The sequence below is a fragment of the Leucopleurus acutus genome (genome assembly GCF_964270905.1).
Source record: "Leucopleurus acutus genome assembly, chromosome: 7".
In the NCBI taxonomy this organism is placed as follows: Eukaryota; Metazoa; Chordata; class Mammalia; order Artiodactyla; family Delphinidae; genus Leucopleurus; species Leucopleurus acutus.
In genome coordinates this window covers 52,672,743-52,695,091 of record NC_139150.1, presented here as the reverse complement: position 1 = coordinate 52,695,091, position 22,349 = coordinate 52,672,743, and the positions used below count along the sequence as shown (strand labels likewise).

The following is a 22,349-nucleotide window of genomic DNA, read 5'->3' as shown; positions in this document are numbered from 1 at the left end:
TGCTGGTCCATTGCTGGTGGAAGAAGAGTCTGCAAGGGCACCATTTCCAGGTGGCTGGGAGTGTCAAGGATCGTGCACCCTGCAGTTTTCTAAGGCTTTGCTACTTGCTTGTTAACCTGAGCTTCATAATTTTCTGTCTATCCCGAAGTGAACCAGTGTTCAACAACAGAAGATAACACATCTAAAAGAAGTAGAATATAGTATGCCCTGAAGAATCTATTGTAATAACTTGCTTTTCTGCCTGAGGATATGCCAGTATAACTATTAATTAGGTGAGACATCTTAAACAAAATGAGTAATGTAGTAAAAAGTATAACTTCCAACTGCCTAATAAATTACAACTAATAATATAGCCAGATAACCTAGCCGTCTATAAAAGGGCTTTAACTAATGGTGACGCTTAATACATTAGGTAATATAAGGTTTTCATTTGGGTGAGGGGGGTTTAATCTGTTTCCCTGGCATGCCAACCTCACATGCCAATTTTCAGAAACGGATGACTTCATCTTTATTCCCTTGTGAATAAGTGCCCTTTATCCCTTTAAGATTCCACCTTCACCTGCCATGCCAAATTTCAAAGAGAGAACGATCATCTTAGTGAGACACTAGAGGAAGAGACTAGCCATTCCTTCTGGCATTTTGTCAGATGGAAAGTAAAGAAGAAAACACTCCCTTTGTTACATGTGTTTATTCTTCAGTTCATATAAAATTTTGATGCAGTACTTGGAGGGATTGCTATCCGTGCATTATATGCACAACTGTGGGTATGGAAAAATCAAATCCTTCACTGGGAGCAGAGATTAAATATAGATATGACATCTCCCCTTCCCTTCACATTGGCCTAAGAAAGCACCACCTTCTCCCTTCAGGTCTTTCCTCTAAAGAATCGTCTTGTTTGTGGCTTGCACCACAGCAAGTAGGAATTTTATCAAATAAAGCCTATGTTCAGGAGAAATGAAAAGGCAGCGCCATTCACTCAGTACAAAAAGAAGATTGTAGAACATATAGTGTGAGTTTCATCTCCGGAGGAAAGCAAAATTTAACAATAGCTATTAAGGAGGAAAATAAATGATAGGATTCTTTTGGTTTGCAGAAAATCACACGAAAGCAAATAGGGTTGGAGGCTAGAAGGACTCCAGGAAGCTGCACAGGATGCTAGGTTCACATGAAGCTTTTCCTTTTGGACTTTGATGAGTCATAGTGTGTTCTCTGAACTTGCTTTTCTCTTTCTAGTTTGGCATTAAGGGAGAGAAGTCATTTTTTCAGGTCTGTATGGCCGTGTTCACTTGTTATGTAAGTCAGCTGTGGTTGACGTCTTGTATAGAGTAAATTTGGGGTTTGAAAATTGACATCTAGCTACAATACCCCCCCACCCCCACCCCCCCCCCAGATTCCATGCACAAAGCCAGGAGACTTCTAGTTTCACTCGGCAAACTGTTCGTGCTGGCTGAAATGTGGCCTAGCTTCAAACAGGAGCAAGTAAGACCATTTAAGGAATGAGGACTTGATCTACGGTAATGGGGAATAAACTTTGACAAAGTGAATCAACCGACATTTAATTGAGTGAAGAGTTTAGAATTAGCAAGTCGATTTAGTACTGAAATAAACACTCCTCTCTCTCCTTTTTTCTAATCATCAGTCAATAAATTTAGTTTCTCCACAACCAGTCCTTCAAAACACCACCCCACTTCGCTTTGGAATCATATCATTCTCTAGGTTAAAAGCCTCTGTCTATTCCCAATCCATTCTATGATAAACTTCAGACCTCTTAGCATATCAGCCAAGGCTGTGCATGGACAGCTCTCTGCCAGCCTTATCGATCCATCTGCCCCAAATGCTTGAGCTCAGGAAACCTGGTTTACCTGCTGGCTCCTAAAGGGCCATGTTGGATACATTACTTCCCTCTCAATGAAATGCAAGTTCCCAACCCACATCCTCCAAAACTCAGTTTATAGCCCAGGTACCTTCCAGGGGTCCTCCTTGCCCTCTGTGCCCTCCCCAGGCAAAGGAAACCACTAGTCCTCCTCTGCTCCTTTAGCAACCGGTGTGTACCATAATAGCACTTGTTACTTTGATGCAATTATTTGTGTCAGTATCCTCCACTAGTTGGTTAGTGCCTGGAGGGTGTAGAGCAAGTTCAGTTCATCTTTGAAACCTCAGCAATTAGCCAGATGCCCAGAACATCGTACGTTGTTTAAAAATTTTTTTGTTGTTGAATGAAAGAATGAGAGATATATATTAAAATGATCTAACATCTAGAATTCAGCAGGTAATTAGCTAAGTTCTTAGCTATTGGTAATTATGCTACAGAACAAGATTACTAAGTGTTCAGAATCTTTATGTTATTTTTCTAAGCTGAAAAGGCTGATATGTTTTTGGTGTTTGTTTTGTTTTGTTTTGGGGGGTGAGGGGGTAGGTGGGAGGTAAGGAGAAGCTACAGCTCTTGCTATCATATAAAGAGCACGGAGAGGAGGTTTTGTTTGGTTTTTAAATTAGGCTAGGAATAACATGAGTACATACGTGGCACCTGTGAAATAGACTAGTAATAATCGTAATAGCAGCTCCCTTTTATTTCTCCTTAAATCATACGCTAGTATCTGCTGGTGTAGATACTTTTACATATGCCATTTAATCCATTTAAACCTATGAGATATATGGTATTATCCCTATTTTACAGATGAAGAAACTGAGAGGCAGTAAGTAATTTGCCTAAGGCAGGCCTCTCCCAAGTGGAGTGAGCAAGGCAATTCATTGTGATTCGGGAAGAACGTTAGAAATTTTATTTCTTTTTCCTTTAATGATTTCTTTTAATGATCTTTTTCCTTTAATGATTAAAAAAATGTAATGACCAAAAAAGAAAAAAAGAGCTTTGTAAATGTTTATTATACTCATTTACCCTAGCACCTTTACATGGTCCCAAGTAAACTGGTCACACACCAAATACTGTATCTGAGGATACTTAACAGAAGAGAAGAGCCACAGGCAGGTGGTGACGGTGGCGCCCCCCTCTGGTTCTTTCGCTTTCAAGGCCTTGACATTGCCTGAAGTTTACAGTTTCCACAGATTATGTTATTTGGTTTTAACCAGTCAACCCTCATATTCGAAAAACAAGTGGCTTTAAGAGATTCCTTCAAAGAGGGCTTCCCTGGTGGCGCAGTGGTTGAGAGTCCGCCTGCTGATGCAGGGGACACGAGTTCGTGCCCCGGTCCGGGAAGATCCCACATGCTGCGGAGCGGCTGGGCCCTTGAGCCATGGCCGCCGAGCCTGCGTGTCCGGAGCCTGTGCTCCGTAACGGGAGAGGCCACAACAGTGAGAGGCCCGCGTACCGCAAAAACAAAAAGATTCCTTCAAAGAAATTGAAGACTGAGATAAATCCGATAATGCAAGGATCAAATCTGCCACTTTAACCTCTAAGAGTTCTTTGCCAGCCACACTGACAAGTGAAAACCGTGACGGTCTAGGTAGATCTGACAAGAAATAGGTCAAAACATTCACAGTTATACAAGGGTACTTGAAATTTAGATATATGTTAGCCATCAATAATGATGAATTCTGACCTAAGCATGTATTTTGCCTTGAGATATTAGCTAGTGACTCTATGACAGAATCATGATTAGCAAGATATTTAAATTTTTTCTATCATTTCACTCATTCTGTTATAGCTTCTATTTTGTGTTTTTTTAATGCACTTGATATATTAATGCCGAACACGTGTATTATGAATAAATATACATAACTCATGCTCCATCTATTGTTCCCCGCCCCCCCCCCCTTTTTTTTTTTTTTTTGCGGTACGCGGGCCTCTCACTGTTGTGGCCTCTCCCGTTGCAGAGCACAGGCTCCGGACGTGCAGGCTCAGCGGCCATGGCTCACGGGCCCAGCCGCTCCGCGGCATGTGGGATCTTCCCGAACCGGGGCACGAACCCGTGTCCCCTGCATCGGCAGGTGGACTCTCAACTACTGCGCCACCAGGGAGCCCCCCCCCCCTTTTTTAACTGCAAGAAGAATGTGATCAGACAACTTGGAGATGACTAAATGATGAAGTCAGAATTTTAAACCCAACTTGATAAAAGTCCAGACTTAGACTGATCTACATTGCTCATGTAAAAACTGCCCAATAATTTGTCATAAATGCAAAGTTCTAACCCATTATGGGGCAGGAGGAGGGTGGAATATAAATGATCTTCAGAGCATTTGAGAATCTCTTGAAAACTGTGTTCGAAATTTCGTGCTCATGCTAATGTGCACTTTCTACGGAGAGAGTCCATACATTTCATCAGGTTCTCAAAGGGATTTTTCTCAAAGGAGGTAAGAATTACTGATACAGAGGCGTCAGCAGCATCAATGACCTAGAATACTTTTCTGGTAAGAAATTAATCTTTCTCATAATTTTTATAAAACTAAGTGTGTACATTTCATATGTCCAAACATGTCTGTCCTTAAAAACACTTTATAGAACTCAATATTTCTCTACATAATTCAAATGCATCCTAACTGCCCAAAGGCAGGATAATTTCATTCTGAAGGATTTTCTCAATAATACTCCATTATATATTGTTGACTGGACAAGAAAGGATTTTATAAATGTTGTCATTAACATGTCTTTGAGGCTTTGACACATCTCTGGGCAGTTGTACATTAGGAATCAGAACATGAAACCATGGTCTAAAATTTTGTTATTGTCATAAATTGTTCAAATATTTTAACTTTTGTTTGGCAGGCCATTGTCCTTACTTCCCTTTGATGGGTACTGTGTTTCTCTGAGTGATAATGTGCTTCTGTACCATTGTGACACTGTATCTCATCTCCAAGCCCCTCAACTAAATGCCACGGTAGCAGAATATGCCGTATCCATCTCACATGCTGTTTTATTAGATTTTATTGCAGCCTTTTACTTTTAGACCACCTTCAGCTGCTACAGGCCTTATCTCTTCAGTTACCATCCACTGCCTTTTATTTGTGTGCAACCGTTTTCCAGCGTGACCTGCATTACGTCACCCACCAGATTCTTACTTCAAGTTCAGTACACAAAAGCGCAATCATCTGTTTTCTTATTTCAGTCACTTTCCTATATTTGAAGTTCTATATAATTCAAGACAGGAGTAGAAAATAAGCCAGGAACATATAAAAACAGAAATAACCACTAAAATTACCTTAGATGACTCTTTAAAGAATTTGAGATAAATAATCTGCCTTGAGGGGGAAAAAAAATTGATCTCTCCACAGGTAGGGATAAAATAGATCCCACAACAATATGGCTTTATTTTAGTTTTCAATGATATTACCAGCCAGAAAGTGATGAATATATAAAACAAGTATAAAAAGTTTAGTGAAAGGGTTGTAAGCATCTGGATTTTGCATGGGGCAAGGTTTAATGCTGGGCAGGAAGCTTTTATCTTCCCTTCAGATAAACTCAGATGAACAGTCAGTGACTTCAATGAGGGTTGGACATAAAGGGAACACTCACATTTGGTCTGGGGTTGTGCATATTCATTTGCTTATCTTATCAGAGACATTGTGATGTCTGCTGGAATTTTACTATTTTGAAGACTATTAGTGGCCTTTTGGTAATAGACTTTCCTTAAATATGGGAGAAAATAAGGGATTTGCTGATAAAAAGCATCATAACATACAACATTTTTTGTCTGTTTAATACTTAGGACTTAGGGTTTGGGGATACGTCTGACTGTTAAAGAAGCTGACACTTCACACTTTTCCTATATTTTGTCGAACTACTTAAAAAATATATCTACCTATCAGGGGCTTTTGCCTTTTAAGTGACACCTCATTTTATGCTGTGATTTATTTACTGACAATAATGACTGTAACCACCACTACCTGATATTCTGCAGGTCCACAGCCCCTATCAATGCTGATTATTTTCCTAAGAACTTGAGACCAAAAGGCTGAGCTATTATTTCTAATACTAACATAATAATTACTCATCAACTGAGGAAAATAAATAGTGAGAACATAATTTAATGATCTAGGTAATCATTAATAATTAACCATTATTTAATATTAATTAATCAATTCATTAATGTTAATCATTCGATAAATAATGACTAATCTTTCAAACAGCCTACAAACACTAATATCACTGGTCACATGAGCTGTCACAAACTATATACCAATGTCTGACTTGGAATGCTAACACTATAACTTCTTAGAGTAGACCCTGGTTTAAAAAATACATACCAATCTCAGAACCTCTGTTTCCATGCACAAAGTAAGCATCATATACTAGAACACATGATTGAATGGCCTGCTCATGGCCACCCAGAAAGATTAGAATCTTGGTCTCCTCACTCCCAGTCAGGATACCTTCTACTATACTACACTGTTTCCCTTTTTAAAAGAAAAGAAAAGTCTCCTAGTTCATGTTCTTCACATCAGTAATAGCCATCAAAACCCAACTGTAGAAATAAACCCGGCACTAGCCGGCATGTTGTCAAATTTATTTTCCTAGACTGTGGCTTTCCAACTGTTTTAACAACTACTCTCAGTGTGAAATGTATTATATATCATGACCCAATATACACATACTTAGGTACATAATGATTTGTATCAGTCAGGGTCCAACTAGGAAAACTGAGGAATTTAATTCAGGAAATTGGTACACAGGTAATGGAAGAGCTGAGAAGTCAAATTTCATTATTTGTGAATTGAGAGTAGCAACAGTAAGAAGTCACTATTACCCCTAAACTGGGGGAGACAAGGGATGAGGCAGAATTAACAGAGCCCAGAGACCAGGGTGTTCTTATAAAATCCGAAACCATCATGGCTCTCAGTTAGGGCCCTGGTGAAGAGACAGCTCTTGCTAGAGATGTAGACAGAAGCATCTATGGCTCACAAAACAGTGTCAAGTGTTGACCGCTCCCCAAAATTTCTATTCCGTATCTCCAGCTGCCCCAAAGCCATCGGAGTGGTTTCCCTTTCTCTTACTAAGTCTAAAGCATAAGTCATCATTTCATCTAAAATTACTATCTTCTTCAAGCACCTCTTTTTCTTTCAATTTTTTAAATTTAGTGCAGCTTTTGTAATGACAAACTATGATCACATTAGCAAAAATTTGATTAAAGAAAAAAAAAACCATAATTCCACCAGCTGGACCCAATCTCTTAGAATTAAGTTGCCATTCTTCCTAGTCTTTCCTAGTGTATATGTTTTTGTACCCTTGTAATCACAGTCTGTAATTCTAGTAGTATCTTGCTTACAATTCGAATTATCCATAGGATTTTTCTTGTTGAAAAAGCTTTCGCAATAGATTATTGTTTTACTGTTATCTCTGTTTCCAGTAATTTTCTCCACCAGTTCATTCTACACACCTGGCTAACTTTAATCTTATTCATGGCACTACTTTACCCATCTTTTGTATGCTTAAGAACCTTGGGTGATTCCTCATTGTTCAAAAGACCAAGTCCAGGCTCCTTAGTCAAGCTCAAAGGCCCTTCCTTAAACAGGGAATCCATGTTTAAGGATTAATCCATCCTTTCCAGCCTCATCATCTATTATAGAACCTTTCCTTAGGCCAAATGGTACCACTCATTATTGCACACGGAAATATAATTTTCCCTGTGCCTTCCTTCAAACTATTCTTTCTGCCTATAATACCCATGTTCCCTTTGACGCTTCCTTTAGCCCAGGTGCTATTTCCTCCCCCCAAAAGTGTTCTCCAGCTGACCCACCCACTGTGGTTACGCTCTTCTCTCTTTTTAACAATTTGTACTTGTTACTTGAGCCACCTGTTGGACAAGCTCTAGGACCGTATCTTCTATCTCTCTGTGCCCTCAGAACTCAGCACAAAGGGCACGCTCAATAAATATTTATTAATGATGATGATGATACCCACTGTCAGCACATCTGTTCTGCTTTCTAACATAATGAGGAAAGCAGTACAGGAGGATTAGTGAGAAAATTCACTGTGGTCCTCCTTAAATGCTGCCAAAAGTCCTAAGAGATTTACAAACATTCTACTCCAACTGCAAAGACATAAACTTTGGAAGGAAGAAAGGAGGGAGGGAGGAAGGATGGGAGGGGATAATCAGGACTCTTTTGCATTTTCACATAATCTGTTTCATTTATGATACAGCCGAGATAAATGTGAAACATTCTTAGATTGTAACATCTCTATTAGAAAATGTCTTGAGACTCAAGACAGCTTAAACAGTGGATCATAGAAGTTTCCAAATTAGAGCCCTAGGCTTTGTAAATCCAACCAATGCATTTTAGTTATATCATAAGCAGTTTGGTACGATGGTTAAAGTTTGGGCTCCCAAGTGGTGCAACTACTAGTTGCATGACCATGGAAAATTTACCTTTTTTGGGGCCCAGTTTTCTCAGCTGTGAAAGAAGGACCATAGCAGTAGTACTCTAGAAAATGTTTAAAAACTCACTCTCCCCTCAAAAGCCCTGATTTGTAATATATGTCGACTTCCAAGGTATAAATATTCCCACAATGGATGATTTCAAGCTGCTAATAGGCTCACAAGATTCCTGAAACTTCAACAATGGACTCTTTCAGGGTACCTTCCTTACAGGGTTGTTGTGAAGATTATGAGTTAATACATAAAAGCACTTAAAAATGGCCCTGGTATATCATATGCTTAGTTTGATGAATATTAGCTTTTTTTTTTAATATTAGCTATTTTTATCATACCATTTTAGTTTGCCTTCTTCCATGGAAATGGAGGATAGAAATAGCAAGTACTATTGAAAAAGGCAGTTGCCGTGATTTTAGTTCATTTCATCCTCTTCCTAATCACATGTTTTATGTGCGCTACTGCCAAGCAGCCCCATTGACTTATTTGAATTTCTTTCCTTTTCCTTAATTCATCTTTTTTTTTTGGAGCATTCTAAGAATCAGAGGACTGGCTAAAAGCCATATACCAGGAAAGAAAAGTGCTATAAAAAGTAAGGATAATCCCAGCTGAATAATTTCCCCTGAATAATAATCATTTTAAGAAAGGCTTAAGTAACTACTCAAACAACTAGATATGAAAGTTTATTCAGATACAATTACTTATTGCCCACTTTTGGGGGGGATATGAATTGTACTTCACCTAGCCTCTTTTCAAAATAATTTTATTCCCTGGTGTTCTTCCTGACACAAAAGAGATAAGAATTTTTTATTAAAAAGAATCCCAAAATATATGACTCTGAATGGTAAGACTTTCTGCTTTTTTATTTCTATCAGTACTCCCATGACTTCTACTTATAAAATATCTGCTTACAAATATTGTAATTTTCAGGGTGTTTCATCAGAACTACTACTCAGGCAATAAACATTTGCTACATAGAAAACAGGGTGTTTTCCCATCTTTAAACCAAAACTTGACTAGCCAACTACTCAGTTCCTCAGCTGGAACCCCCAGGTCCCAGCATTTTTCTCTAGAATGTTCTCCTTTCTTGCTCAGCTGTTCTGTCACTCCTCAATTTTTTTTTTTTTTTTTTGACTGTGCCATGCGGGATCTTATTTCCCTGACCAGGGCTCGAACCCATGTCCCTTGCAGTGGAAGCACAGAGTCCTTACCACTGGACCACCAGGGAAATCCCTGTCACCCGTCTCTTTTACAAATTCTGAATTCTTCATTTTCTTCTCCCACTCAGGAAATGGTTTCTAATTTTACTTTTGCAAATTTTATTCCCTTCTCAGTTATTTTCTCCGTTGTTCCTTTCCTCCTGTTGTTATTATTTTGTTACTTCTTTCCTGAATGCTACACCTAAAGTCATCTTCAACCGTTAGGGGAGTTCCAGATTATGAAGAGCCTCCTTTTGCTGTTGGAGGAACACAGGAGACTGTGAAACACTGAGGCTACAATCCCATGCGAATGGCTGCTTGAATTCACCCTATTTTGAGAAAATGGAAGTCTCTCCCAATCTTTTCCCTACCTTTTCTCCTCTTTCCCTGCCCTGGCTCTGGCAACCGCCCTTCTACTTTTGGTCGCTTTGAATGGGACTACTCTTATTAGGTGGAATCATACAGTATTTGTCTTTAATGAATGGCTGATTTCACTTAGCATAATGTCCTCAAGATTCATCCAGGTTGAATCATTTAACAGGATTTCCTTCCTTTTCAAAGCTGAATGATATTCCATGGTATGTACATACCACATTTTGTTTATTTGTTCATCCATTGATGGACACTTGGGTTGCTTCTGCTTTTGGGCTTCCAAATAATTCTATGAAAATTGGTGTGCAAATATCTGTTCCAGTTCCTGATTTCAACTCTTCTGGATTAGCAGTGGAATTGCTGGATCATATGGTGATTCTAATTTTAATTTTTTTTAGGAACCACAATACTGTTTTCCATAACAGTATGCTTTTCTTTGTACACCATTTTACCTTCCCACTAGGAGTGCATAAGGATTCCAACTTCTCTACATCCTTCCTAGCACTTGTTAGTTTCTGGGGTTTTAATTTTTTGATAGTAGTCACCCTATTAAAAGCATGTATGTTATTAAACAAAAAGCTAAGAATAATTTCTGTCATACACCACCTTGATCCCATGTTCATAATTTTCAAAATCCCTTGAATTCCAGTTGTTGCTATTAATCTCATTTTTGCTCTAAAATATAGGACTTTGTTTCCAGGATGAGACCAGAGACTGCAGAATCTGCTTAAACTCTGCAGCATCCTTGTTAATAGGTCTCTCTTTCTCTCCACGTTTTTCACAGTGAAAGCTATCTTGCAGGACCTCCAAGCTTGGTAAATCCCTCTCTCCAGCATGAAGTCAGTAGCCCATTTCTCCCTGAACTACAGTTAACCTACTTATGGCTGACATTTCCGTTTCCTTCTTGGCAGCTTTATTAAGATGTAACGTACACTTAAGTGTAAAATTCAATGAGTTTTGACAAACCTCTACAGTACTGAAACCACCACAACAATCATAATATAGAACATTTTTAAGGGTTTCTATTTGACCTCTCTGCATTAATTAAACAAATAGAAAACTGGAGGGTGTATGAACAACCGTTAGCTCTATTGGTTATGAACAATACTACTCCCACATTCGTATCCTTACTTACAATCTTTGTCTCCTTTCTTACTATTGCTAAAAGATTCTTTAGTATACAAAAGGGAGATAGGAAAGCTGTGGAGAGAAGAGGAAAGGAGAGGACAAGAAAGGAGAGGAAACGGTATGTTTACTCTAAGTTGACATATTTCAATAAGCTTAATCCTAGACTATTAGCACATGATAACTGGGTTTTCTTCCACCTGTAGTAAATGGCTATATCTCTGTGATGTGAATAATTGTTTTCCATTGAATACTTTTGGCCCCTATTCTGTGTCTATGGGCTTGTAAGTTTCCTCCCTTCCTTCCTTCCTTCCTTCCCTCCCTCTTCCTTTCCTTTTGTTTCTTTTCAGAAATGCTACTCTCTGAAATGTAGTTACTTACTTCTTCCTTATCAGTAATCTATGTTGAAATTTCGTTTCTTAATGACTTTACATTTATATTGGTCCCATCACATTCACTTTTTTCTCCTGGAGTTTGATTTTGTGTTCAACAAACACATTGTTCAGCACTTATTCTGTGCAGGGTATTCATTTGTTCTTCTAGGAACTTCATTTCACATCCAACAAACTCTTTACTGAGCATTTACTGTGTATAGGGCAAGTTTTCATCTTCTATTTCTTTGGGTTCAACTAGAAACTAAGTTTTTCCTTTTCCTATTATCTGGGATGGCTTTCCCTGTATTCAGTTCACAACTGTTTGTAGCATTTGTTAACATTTCCCCCTACACAAATAACGTTGCATTCTTTAATCCAGGCACTGCTTGGCATTTGTCAGATGTTTTCCCCCAGCTTTTCTAAAAGCACATTAATAGCCTTCATGCACTTGAAATTTTGCTTTCAGTATTTTATTTAGAGGTCCTTTAAGTTACCTTGGTATATATATTTAAAGACTTTTATTTTAAATCTGTCAGTCTAATTATAAATAAATTCCATCCTGGCACTCCTTAGTGAAGCTTAGATTTGGGACCCAACCCGAACACTAAAATAATGCCTTTAAGTAAAGTCCATTCTAATAATTGTGTCTGTAATATCTAGTTTCCCCTGAAATCCCAGCAGTTCTTTGCATCCAGTAGGTGAGGTGGTGGTCGATAATATTTGGAATTGTAGAATTTTAGAATGCAAAAGAACTGTAGGGAAATAAAGCACAGGGCTAAATTATTTTATGACTTTGAATTTGCCAGTGGTTTCTTAGATATGACAGGAAAAGCACAAGAAACAAAACTAAGAAATAGACAAACTGAAACTCATCAAAACTTAAAACTTTGTACTTCAAAGGCACTATCAAGAAAGTAAAAAGACAGTTGAAGAATAGGAGAAAATACCTGCAAATCATATATCTGATAAGGTCTAGTATCCTGGATACATAAAGAACTCTTACAACCCAACAACAAAAAGACAAACAACCCAATCAAAGAATGGGCAAAGGCCTTGAACAGACATTGCTCCAAGGAAGATATATGTGACCAACAAGCACAAGAAAAGATGTTCAACGTCATTAGCCATTAGGGAAATGCAAATCAAAGTCACACTGAGGTACCACTTCACACTGACCAGGATGGCTATAAGAGTAATTTAAAAAATTTAGATAACAGAAAATAATAATAAAAACACAATAATCAAAAACAAAACAGAAAATGAGGACGTGGAAAAATAATTGGAACCCTCATACGTTGCTGATAGGAATGTAGAATGGTGCAACCTCTGTGGAAAACCATTTGGTAGTTCTTCAATATGCTGAATATACAGTTATATGACCCAGCAATTATATTCCTAAGCATATACCCAAAAGAATTGAAGGCAGGTATTCAAATAGAAACTTGTACGTGAAAGTTTGTAGCAGCACTATTCACAATAGTGAAAAGGCAGAAGCAATCCAAATGTCTATCAACAGATGAACGGATAAAGAAAATGTGACATATCTACACAATGGGGTATTATTCAGCCATAAAAATGAAGTACAGATACATGTTATCACGTGGATAAACCTTGAAAACATATGCTAAGTGAAAGAGGCCAAACACAAAAGGCCACATACTATGTCATTCCATTTATTTGAACTGTCCAGTCTAGGAAAAATCTATAGAGACAGAAGGCAGATTCATGATTTCCAGGGGCTGGGGACAGGGGAGAGTGGGGAGTGACTGCTTAATGGATATGGGGTTTCCTCTGGGGGTGATGAAAATGTTCTGAAACTAGATAGTGATGACTGCACAGCATTGCGAATGTAATAAATACCACTGAGTTATACACTTTAAAATGGTTAAAATGGTGCCTTCCACGTTATGTGAGTTTTATCTCAATTCAGAAAAACTTATTGATGAATGTATTATTCGCTACCCATGTGTTAGGTGTAGTAGATGTAGGGTTGATTAAGATACGGCTTCACTTTCTGGCCTTTGAGGTCCTCAAGGGACTGTCAAGTAAAATAACACAGAACGAAGGTGTGGGCTCTAACACATACACAGGCTGCTAGGGGACCAGGTGATAACGGTGATACCAGTGGTAGGGCTTTCCACATGAAGGCAGAGAGCCTTGGAGGACTGCGTGATTGATTCAAAGTTTGCGAGTGTCCCCTTTGTGCCTGCTACTGTACCAGGCTGGGTGTTCAATGATGAACAGAGCCCATCCATCCCTCCTGGAACTTGCACTTGGGGCAAAGGCAGATATAAATTATAAATCCCTGCAGACTGAGGTAGGTGCTACAAAGAAAGGGAAGAGTCTTCTAGGAAAGTGCAGAATAAAAACTTGACCTAGACCAGAGATGAGGGAAGGCCTCCTTCTGAAAGTAATCCTTAAGCTGGGATCTGTGGAATGAGTAGGAAAGGGGAGCAAGAGAGACTAGCACGGGGAGTTAGGTTAGGACTCTGTGCTTTCACTGCTGAGGGCCTGGGTTCAATCCCTGGTCGGGGAGCTAATATCCCACAGGTGGTGCGGCGTGGCCAAAAAAGAGAGAGACAGAGAGGGACTAGCATGTGCAAAACCTGTGGCAATGGCCGCAGGAAACAAGACGTTAAAGGGCATCAAAGAAGGTTGCTGCGGTTGGAATAAGCTGCCTAAGTGGGAGTTGAGACTGGAGAGACAAACAGGGTCTGGGAGGGCTTCCTATACTGGCCCTGATAAAGATTATGTTCTTTATGCTAAGCGTGATAGGAAGGGGGCAGAGTGGGTATGGGGTATGGTTACCTCCATCCTGGCAGTCAAGAATGGACTGGAGGCGGGAAGAATAGATGCGAAGTGGAGACTAGTTAGGTAGGAAGCTACTGTGATTGTCCAGGGACTAGATGATGGTGCTTTCAGTTTGGAGACAGATACAGAAAAGTGGAGCTAGCCCTACAGAACAGGGGTGGAGTTAGGAAGGGAAAGGGGAAGACTGGCTCAGGCCCAATGACACCATGCACTAAGGGGTGGAGGCACTAAAGCATGAAACAGAAGCTGTATGTGGTGTACGAGAGGAGGTCACTATGGCAGAATCCATGGAAAGGTGTAGGTGCAAGGGGGTCTTTAAGTCTGCAGGAATCAGATCACCACGGCACTCACTGATGAGTCTTATCATGGTGGACACAGGAAACTGTGAAGCATTTAAGAAGGGCAACGTGACAACCAGATTCATGTTTACAAAGATCATTACAGAGATGCTAGAGAATGGATTTAGGGAGAATGAAAGGAAGATACTCTTGAGTATAAACAAGGAAATGGATTAGGAGACTGTTGCAACTGCTCAATGTGAGAGCTAGTGAGAGCTACTCTCATGACACAGTGTCATGAGACTGGGAAATGGGATGGATGTGAGCCTGTTTCTGAGATCAGATCAACTGATAATCACAACAGTCATGACCCGTGGCACATACACAACCCCAGCGTCTTCTCCCATATGGTCTCACGGATGCTTGCCAGTTTAAGGGCTGTGGCATGAAACAAATGAAAAGATGCCACTGGAATGGAGTCTCTGACAACATTTTGCTTTCAAAATTTACCCCCCATTTTGATGTGATATTGTCACCCAACTAAACTGCAAGTTCTTTAAGAAGAGGGATCACAGGGCTTCCCTGGTGGCGCAGTGGTTGGGAGTCCGCCTGCCAATGCAGGGGACACGGGTTCGTGCCCCGGTCCGGGAGGATCCCACATGCCACGGAGCGGCTGGGCCCGTGAGCCATGGCCAGTGAGCCTACGCGTCCAGAGCCTGTGCTCCACAGGGGGAGAGGCCACAGCAGTGAGAGGCCCACATAACGCAAAAAAAAAAAACCCAAAAAACAAAACAAAAGAAGAGGGATCACAATCTTACCTGCTGTTTCATGTCCTTTTTGCTCTACTTGCCACAAAGGGTCTTAATAAATAGTTGAATAAATGAGTACATGAATTAAAAAGGCTTATTTCTCAGCACACCTGCCACACTACTAACATTAAGAGGAAAAATACACACACATTAAGGAACTATGGAACTCTGAAGCCCTCACTGGTGAATGTGCTGATGTCCCAGCTACCTTATAAGAAAAAATGTTGTCCTTATTTTGCTCGTGCTGCATAAGAACATGTCATCTTTATCACCAAGGTGTGCTGGTCTTGATCAGTGTTCCACTGTCAAATGTGTCGTATGTGCATGGTGGGGTAGACTAGATGTGATTTATATGTCTGAAAAATACTACCCCAGGCTCAAAACACCTATGAAGAGACTATTACAGCACCATCCAAGTGACAGGGATGCAAAAAATTTCCTTGAACTTGTCATTCAAATTGTGTCAACTCCATCTCGAGTGTTTTGCAACAAAGTGAAGGATTTCCTTTTTTTCTCCCAGTGGACTTGGCTTGTCTGAAATGATTCCAATTCATCAGACCTCTTATCTTCAAGGACATAAGCAGATCCCACTGGGAGATCTGGTTCTGAGACCCTTTGCTCAGAAAACTTTAGTCTCAGAAAACTTTAGTTAAGATGTAAGTCCCAAAAGGCAAGACTTTGAACATATTGGAGTTAGAGAGAAAGCAATTAGACTAGTAATTCAGAGCTTAGAACTTGCATTACCAGTGTTTAAAGCTTAATGAAGGCTTTAACAAAGAACAATTAGATAGGGGCTTCCCTAGTGGTGCCGTGGTTAGGAATCTGCCTGCCGATGCAGGGGGCAGGGGTTCAAGCCCTGGTCCGGGAAGATCCCACATGCCGCAGAGCAACTAAGCCTGTGCGCCACAACTACCGAGCCTGCGCTCTAGAGCCCGCGAGCCACAACTACTGAAGCCCACGTGCCACAACTACTGAAGCCCGCACGCCTAGAGCCCATGCTCCACAACAAGAGAAGCCACCACAACAAGAAGCCCACGCACAGCAGCGAAGACCCAACGCAGCCAAAAATAAAATAAATAAATTAATTAATTAATTTAAAAAAAGAACAATTAAATAAAGTCTTAGAAGGAAATCAGAGAAAAATAAAAAAGTTCATTAGATATGTGAAGATTAAATAGCCTCTAAGTGTGTGTGTGTGTCTGTGTGCGTGTGTGTATTTATTTACACTTCTTAGCAGGTTTGGTCTTCTAATTATGACATAAAAATATAGAAGAAAGGTCGCACAATTTCTTTTAGAATTAGTTAGTGCCATCTAAGAGACAAACTCTAATCTCTTCCCATGGCAAAATCTAGTGGAGCTATAGCATTATTATTTCCCTCTTAGAGTATTTTGAAGCTAGCTGTCCATCCTGTTACTGATTTAGTAGATGGAAATGGGAGCACACGCTGGGGATAAGTGGCAAGAGGGGAGTAAGAAGGACAAACAAGGCTCAAAGAACACATGGGGTTGCATGGAACACTGTCAGGCTGGAATTCTCCATCTGCCTCAGATCCATTCTCTACTCTTCTGTGCCTTGCTCTGTGCCCCAAAGGAGGATGATGTTCCTGGACTGTATTAGTAAGCTCACTTGTCTTCTGTCTTCCAACTGATACCAGAGGGAACTCAGCCATCAGCAGCAGGGATTCTGGGGGTGAGGGATAGTGAGGTCAGGGTGTCCGTTCCCTTGTTGAACATCTGATTGGCTGCATGCCTCCACCTCAGACCACAGTTATTTTGGGTGCGTGTGTGTGTGTGGTGGGGTGAAGGGTGAGGGGGCAATGGGAGGCGTCATCTTCTGTGGCTACTTTCCTGGGTTCTGAGATCTGCTCTCAGATCTACATGTACTAATGGTCCTCTACTATTGCTGACCCGGGATGCTTCACTAGACTCTTGTTTCCCCTGAACCCTGCCCATACCTTTGTAAAGGTCCCTGCATTAACAGGCCCCAGGTTCCATCTGCATGTACCGTCAGCTTCTCACTGGAAACCTCGACTGATACAATTGTCTCCTATGCAAATGAAGCACTAAACTCTGACAAGATGATCCTGGAAAATCCCAAGGAGATAGGGTAACCATTTTCACTGACATTTTTCTTTGGCCTGTGTAGTGAAAAACTGAATGGATGTTTAAAATGTAATCTGTAGCAAATTATTGATGGGATAATCCTCCCTTAGGGCTCACTCTCCTCTGGTAGAGCCAGCTCCCCAATAACTGTAAACAAAACTATGAAACCACTTTATGAATTAAGGTGTGAACATCTTAAGTTTGAGATGCCTGAGGGGATAGCCTAGTGGCAATACTTTCTGGAAACAGTGAGTTCCACATAGTAGGAGGTATTCAAGCAGAAGGTGGAAAAGCAATGGATTGGTGGTTGAACTTTATGATTTTAAGGTCTTTTCCAATGTGTAGTTTTATGATTCTTGGATTTATGCTATAATGGTCTGTCACCACAAATTTATTATGAAAATGATGACTACTAAGATAGGTACTTTAATATAATGATACATGAACAGTATATAAAGGATAGACTTTTAAGCACAAAAAGCTTAAAGAGAATTCATCTTCAGCATGACATGGTGAAAATCCTGGTATCTGGAGACCGATAAACCTCTTTCTCAATGCTTGCTCTCAGTGAAAAGCCATGTGTCCTATGGAAGCTACCTAACATTTCAGTTTCTCACATCTTTCTCAATAGAGCAATGATAGGAATTCACTGAGATAACACCTAGGACAAATTTAGGCACTCAGTAAGTGTTCCTTCTCTTTGCTTCACTATCACCATTAAACTGTTCTTCCTGTTACACCAATTTATGGTGCTAAGGTAAATAAGAATCCATTTAAGATTTCTTTCTTTAAGGAACGAAATAATGCCATTTGCAGCAACATGAGGGACCAAAAGATGATCATACAAAGTAAGTCAGATAGAGAAAGACAAATATCACTTATATGTGGAATCTAAAAAAAATGATACAAATGAATTTATTTACAAAACAGAATCAGACTCTGTAGTAACCAAACTTATGGTTACTAAAGGGGAAAGGGTGGCGGAGGGATAAATTAGGAGTTTGGGATTAGCACATACAAACCACGATACATAAAATAAACATCAAGGTCCTACTGCATAGCACAAGGAACTATATTCAATAACTTATAATAATTTATGATGGAAAAGAATCTGAAAAAAGTATATATATATATATATATTATATATATATATATATATATAAAAAACACTGAATCACTTTGCTTTACACCTGAAACTAACACAACATTGTAAATCAACTATACTTCCATTAAAAAATGTTTTAAAAGTAAGCATGCAACCTAACAAAAAATAAAATAAAAAATAAAATAAATTTTTTTAAATAAAAAAAAGAATTTGGTTTTTAGTTGAAAACCACAATCAAAGTAATGATCAAGACCTCCACTTTAGCATCTCCCAACTCTGAGGGCACAGTGTTCCACGCTACAGGGAATACATTGTATAAGAAAGTCTTCCCCAAAAGAGCTGGTATTTAAATATACTAGTAGACAAATTCTATTCATACACTGCTTTCCACCTCTAGCCATTTTGCTTGGAGGCTCACAACCACCTTATAAGCGAGGCATTATTATCTTCACTTATAAAGAGACTAATTTACAAAGGGCAGAAAATCACTCATCATCCTAGAGGAAGTGGTCTTTTCACTGACTCATTTAGACATTTCACTAGGTTGGGGATTTTGATTAAAAAATCAGAAACTGTTTAAACTGTAAAAAGTAAACACCACACAGGAGCATAGATGAGCGATATGAGTGGAGTCAAATCATCTCTAAACACAGTCAGGGATTTCTAGAACAAGAACACCTCCCCGGCCTGGGGTAGTGAGGCCATGAGAGAAGCAGGTAGCTGAGAGGTCAAGAGCACAGGCTCAGGAAACTCAATCAAATCCTGCTACTTCCACATTTAACTTGTGTCACTTTGGACAAGCTATTCAGCCTTTCCATGCTTCAGTTTCCTCACCTGCAAGATGGAGGTAACGCTAGAACCTACGCGTGGGGGTTTTGTGAAGTTTAAACGAGATCATCCAGTTAAAGTACGTGGCATAACCCCTACTTCAGAGAAAATGTTTCACAAATACAGCTATTACTATTGCAAGACAAAGCAACGGCGTCCCAGTGGAGAGCTGATTTGCCTAGAGCCACAGAGCTGCTTAGTGACAAAGCAGGAACTTGAGCCCAGATCCTGTCCAGGGTCCTTTTGTTATAACTGCACCACAGCTTAATTAGCTTTTGAAACATGGGTGATAAGAATTTCAGCTAAAAGAGAGAATAAGAGCTAGACAGCCTGCTATCTGCAATCGATGTTGATTTTCCAGGAAGCAGACACATCACAAGCATCTATGCAGAAAAACATAAATAAATCAAATTCCTTCAGAATGTTCTTGTCTTCTTCCTGTGCATGGGACTGCCTCACAGTTGAACCCCTTATAACACGGTTCTTTGGTGATTTGAGTGACCAAATCTCCTCACGTATCAAAAGGCACAGGCTTACAACACACTTGGCTCTTCCTGTGACTAATGCTGTAGTGACGCCCCAGCGTAGACAGTTCTGGCAGGCCAGAAATGGATGCGGAGATTAAAGAACTAAAGTAAAGCCTGCAATCATCTCTGAGACTACCTATGCCTGGTTTTATACACATGCCTTAGCTATTTTGAGTCACTAGGGACATATCACTCCCAGCCTCAATTCAGAAAGCCTTCTGTTGGTCACATGTCGTAACCCGGAGAGCAGCAGCCCTACTACCAGCTACTATAATGTCCTTGGCTAATAAGCACAGGCTCCAACACAATGCAGTAAGGCTGAATGAATTTGGGCAATCAAGACTTAACTCATAATGAAACTTTAAACAAAATTGAGCTTAACACGATTCTTCAGGTTCCCCCCCACTCAGATCGCTCCTGCTAGAAGCATTTGTTGTTCTTTGCTCCTTAAAGTCATTTCATGTAATCCCAGTCAATTCCAGCAAGCACAAGTTGACCCCAAATCCTTATTGGGCTCTTGCAGCACCATTTTCCTGACTTTTCTTGGAAGAAAAGTAGGGCCTCCCTAGGTTTAGAAAGTGCTTTTCTGGTTAATGAGGACTGCACGGTTTTATTCCTAATTACGATAGTCCCTTTTGTAGTGTCACGGTTCTAGGAGAGACTGGAAAGTTTGCATCCTTCAATGGCAAGCCACCTAAACAGTTGCAGTGTATATTAAAATCCGAGGAGTCACAATAATATCCTATTGAATTCTTTAAGACCAGTAGAGCGATCCCCACACAGATTGTCTGCAGATTCTCAGAGAGTAATAGATGAGGATATTTCAGTCCAACGTGTCTGAGCTGGGACAGAGTGGAGAGGACTGCAGTTGGGGAAATTTGTGTATTAGGGAACCAGGGAGATGCCTTTCTCAGCCCTACCAGTTTGAGAAATCTATTCATTCCTCTCTTAAAGAGTATGGTGACATTTCCCTGCTTCTCTGTTAAGCATGAAGAATTGAAAACTAACTCATTTAGAGGGCCGTGCTTAGATCATATGTCTGGATTTTAGCCAATTTGTATGGTGTCGTTAAGGATGTTTTCAAGTATGTAACCCAGCAACACTACTGTGCTGATTTTTGCGTCCTTTTGGGGAAGTTCTGCATATTTAGCTTGTATCCCTCTAGTTGGCTCCTCTCTGTTTTGGTTTCACCCCAGTTACTTAACTTAACCCTTAAAACCAGGAGGAATTTGGAAACTACTTTTCTCTTTTAGGAAATGTGTACCTGCCATATCATCAACAGTGACAAAAGATTGAAGGTAATGACAGTCCCTTCCCCTACCTTAGGTTGCCTTCCGTGCTAATTCAGGCAAGACTTATTTCTAGGAAGAGGTCAGCGTGTAGGACAGATTCTAGCTTGATTCCCAGGAGTGCCACATGTGTCACCTTTGAGTCTCAACTTCCACATCTGTAAAATAGGGCAATATAGTCAATCCTTGGGTCTCTCTGAGAATCTGGAGATAACACATACAGGGCACTGAGCTGGGTACACCAGGAAGTGTTTGCTATGTGATAGCTGCCTTTCCCTTTTCCTCCAAGATGATCACATGAAACGCAAGCCAGCTGAGGAGAGGAAATTTGCAGTAGAAACCTCAAAAATTGTTATCCAGCAGACATGTTCTTCTTTGGTAAGGAACTGGAGAAAATTGGAGAAATTTCTAAATATGAAACTTCTTTCATGTCATTAACCTTAGACCTCTCAGACGAGAGGCACCAAGACCATTCTACATAAGGAATATATGATCAAGCAGGAGATTAGCATTCGCCTACTTGCCACCAGGGGACAATATCAGGCTGTAATTATTGTGCAAGGCTGCTATGAAACGCTGGGTTGGGTGATGGCAGACCCAAAAAGAGGTATGCGACAGTTCCTTCCAAGAGGGGGTGTAATGTAATGGAAAGAACACTGGTCCTGACTCCACATTTGGTTACCTACTAACTAATCAAACATCTCTAACTCCTAATTTTCTTTGATTTATTTTATCTGTAAAAACAGGCAATGATATTTTCTATTTCCTCACAGGACTATTTAGAGTAGAGCTCCTCAAACTTCCACGTGTGTAAAGAACACCCGGGGGTCTTGTTAAAATGCATAGTCTGATTCAGTAGGCTGGGGTCAGAGCATGGGATTCTACATTTCTAGCAATTTCTGGGAGATGCTGGTGATCCTGGGCTGTGGACCACACTTTGAGAAGCAAGGGTTTTAGAGGACTGTATGACATGTTATACCCGTAAAAGGACGTGTAAACTCGGGTACAGCAGGTGGAAGCCGGTGCCATGAGCAGCAGCATTATTCATATACTCTACTGAGCAATCTGACTTTCACATCTTCCCATTCTACGTTGTTCTTTTCAGTGTTTCGAGCAGCACCTATATTCAGAATTAATTTTTTCAGTGTGATTAAGATGGGACACATGGGAATCAGCCATGCCTGGTACAACATAGGTCCTAAAGGAA

General features: G+C 40.1%; 1 protein-coding gene across 1 annotated transcript in view; it reads right to left on the bottom strand.

Annotated features, from left to right (window-relative positions):
• The window catches only part of SMARCA2 (SWI/SNF related BAF chromatin remodeling complex subunit ATPase 2), a gene marked incomplete at its 3' end in the record, with an annotated part of 195,861 nt that extends 174,609 nt beyond the window's left edge, over window positions 1-21,252 (bottom strand). The window contains exon 1 of the mRNA XM_082842155.1: window positions 21,175-21,252. The remainder of the gene's footprint in view (window positions 1-21,174) is intronic.
• Window positions 21,253-22,349: the final 1,097 nt, after the last annotated feature.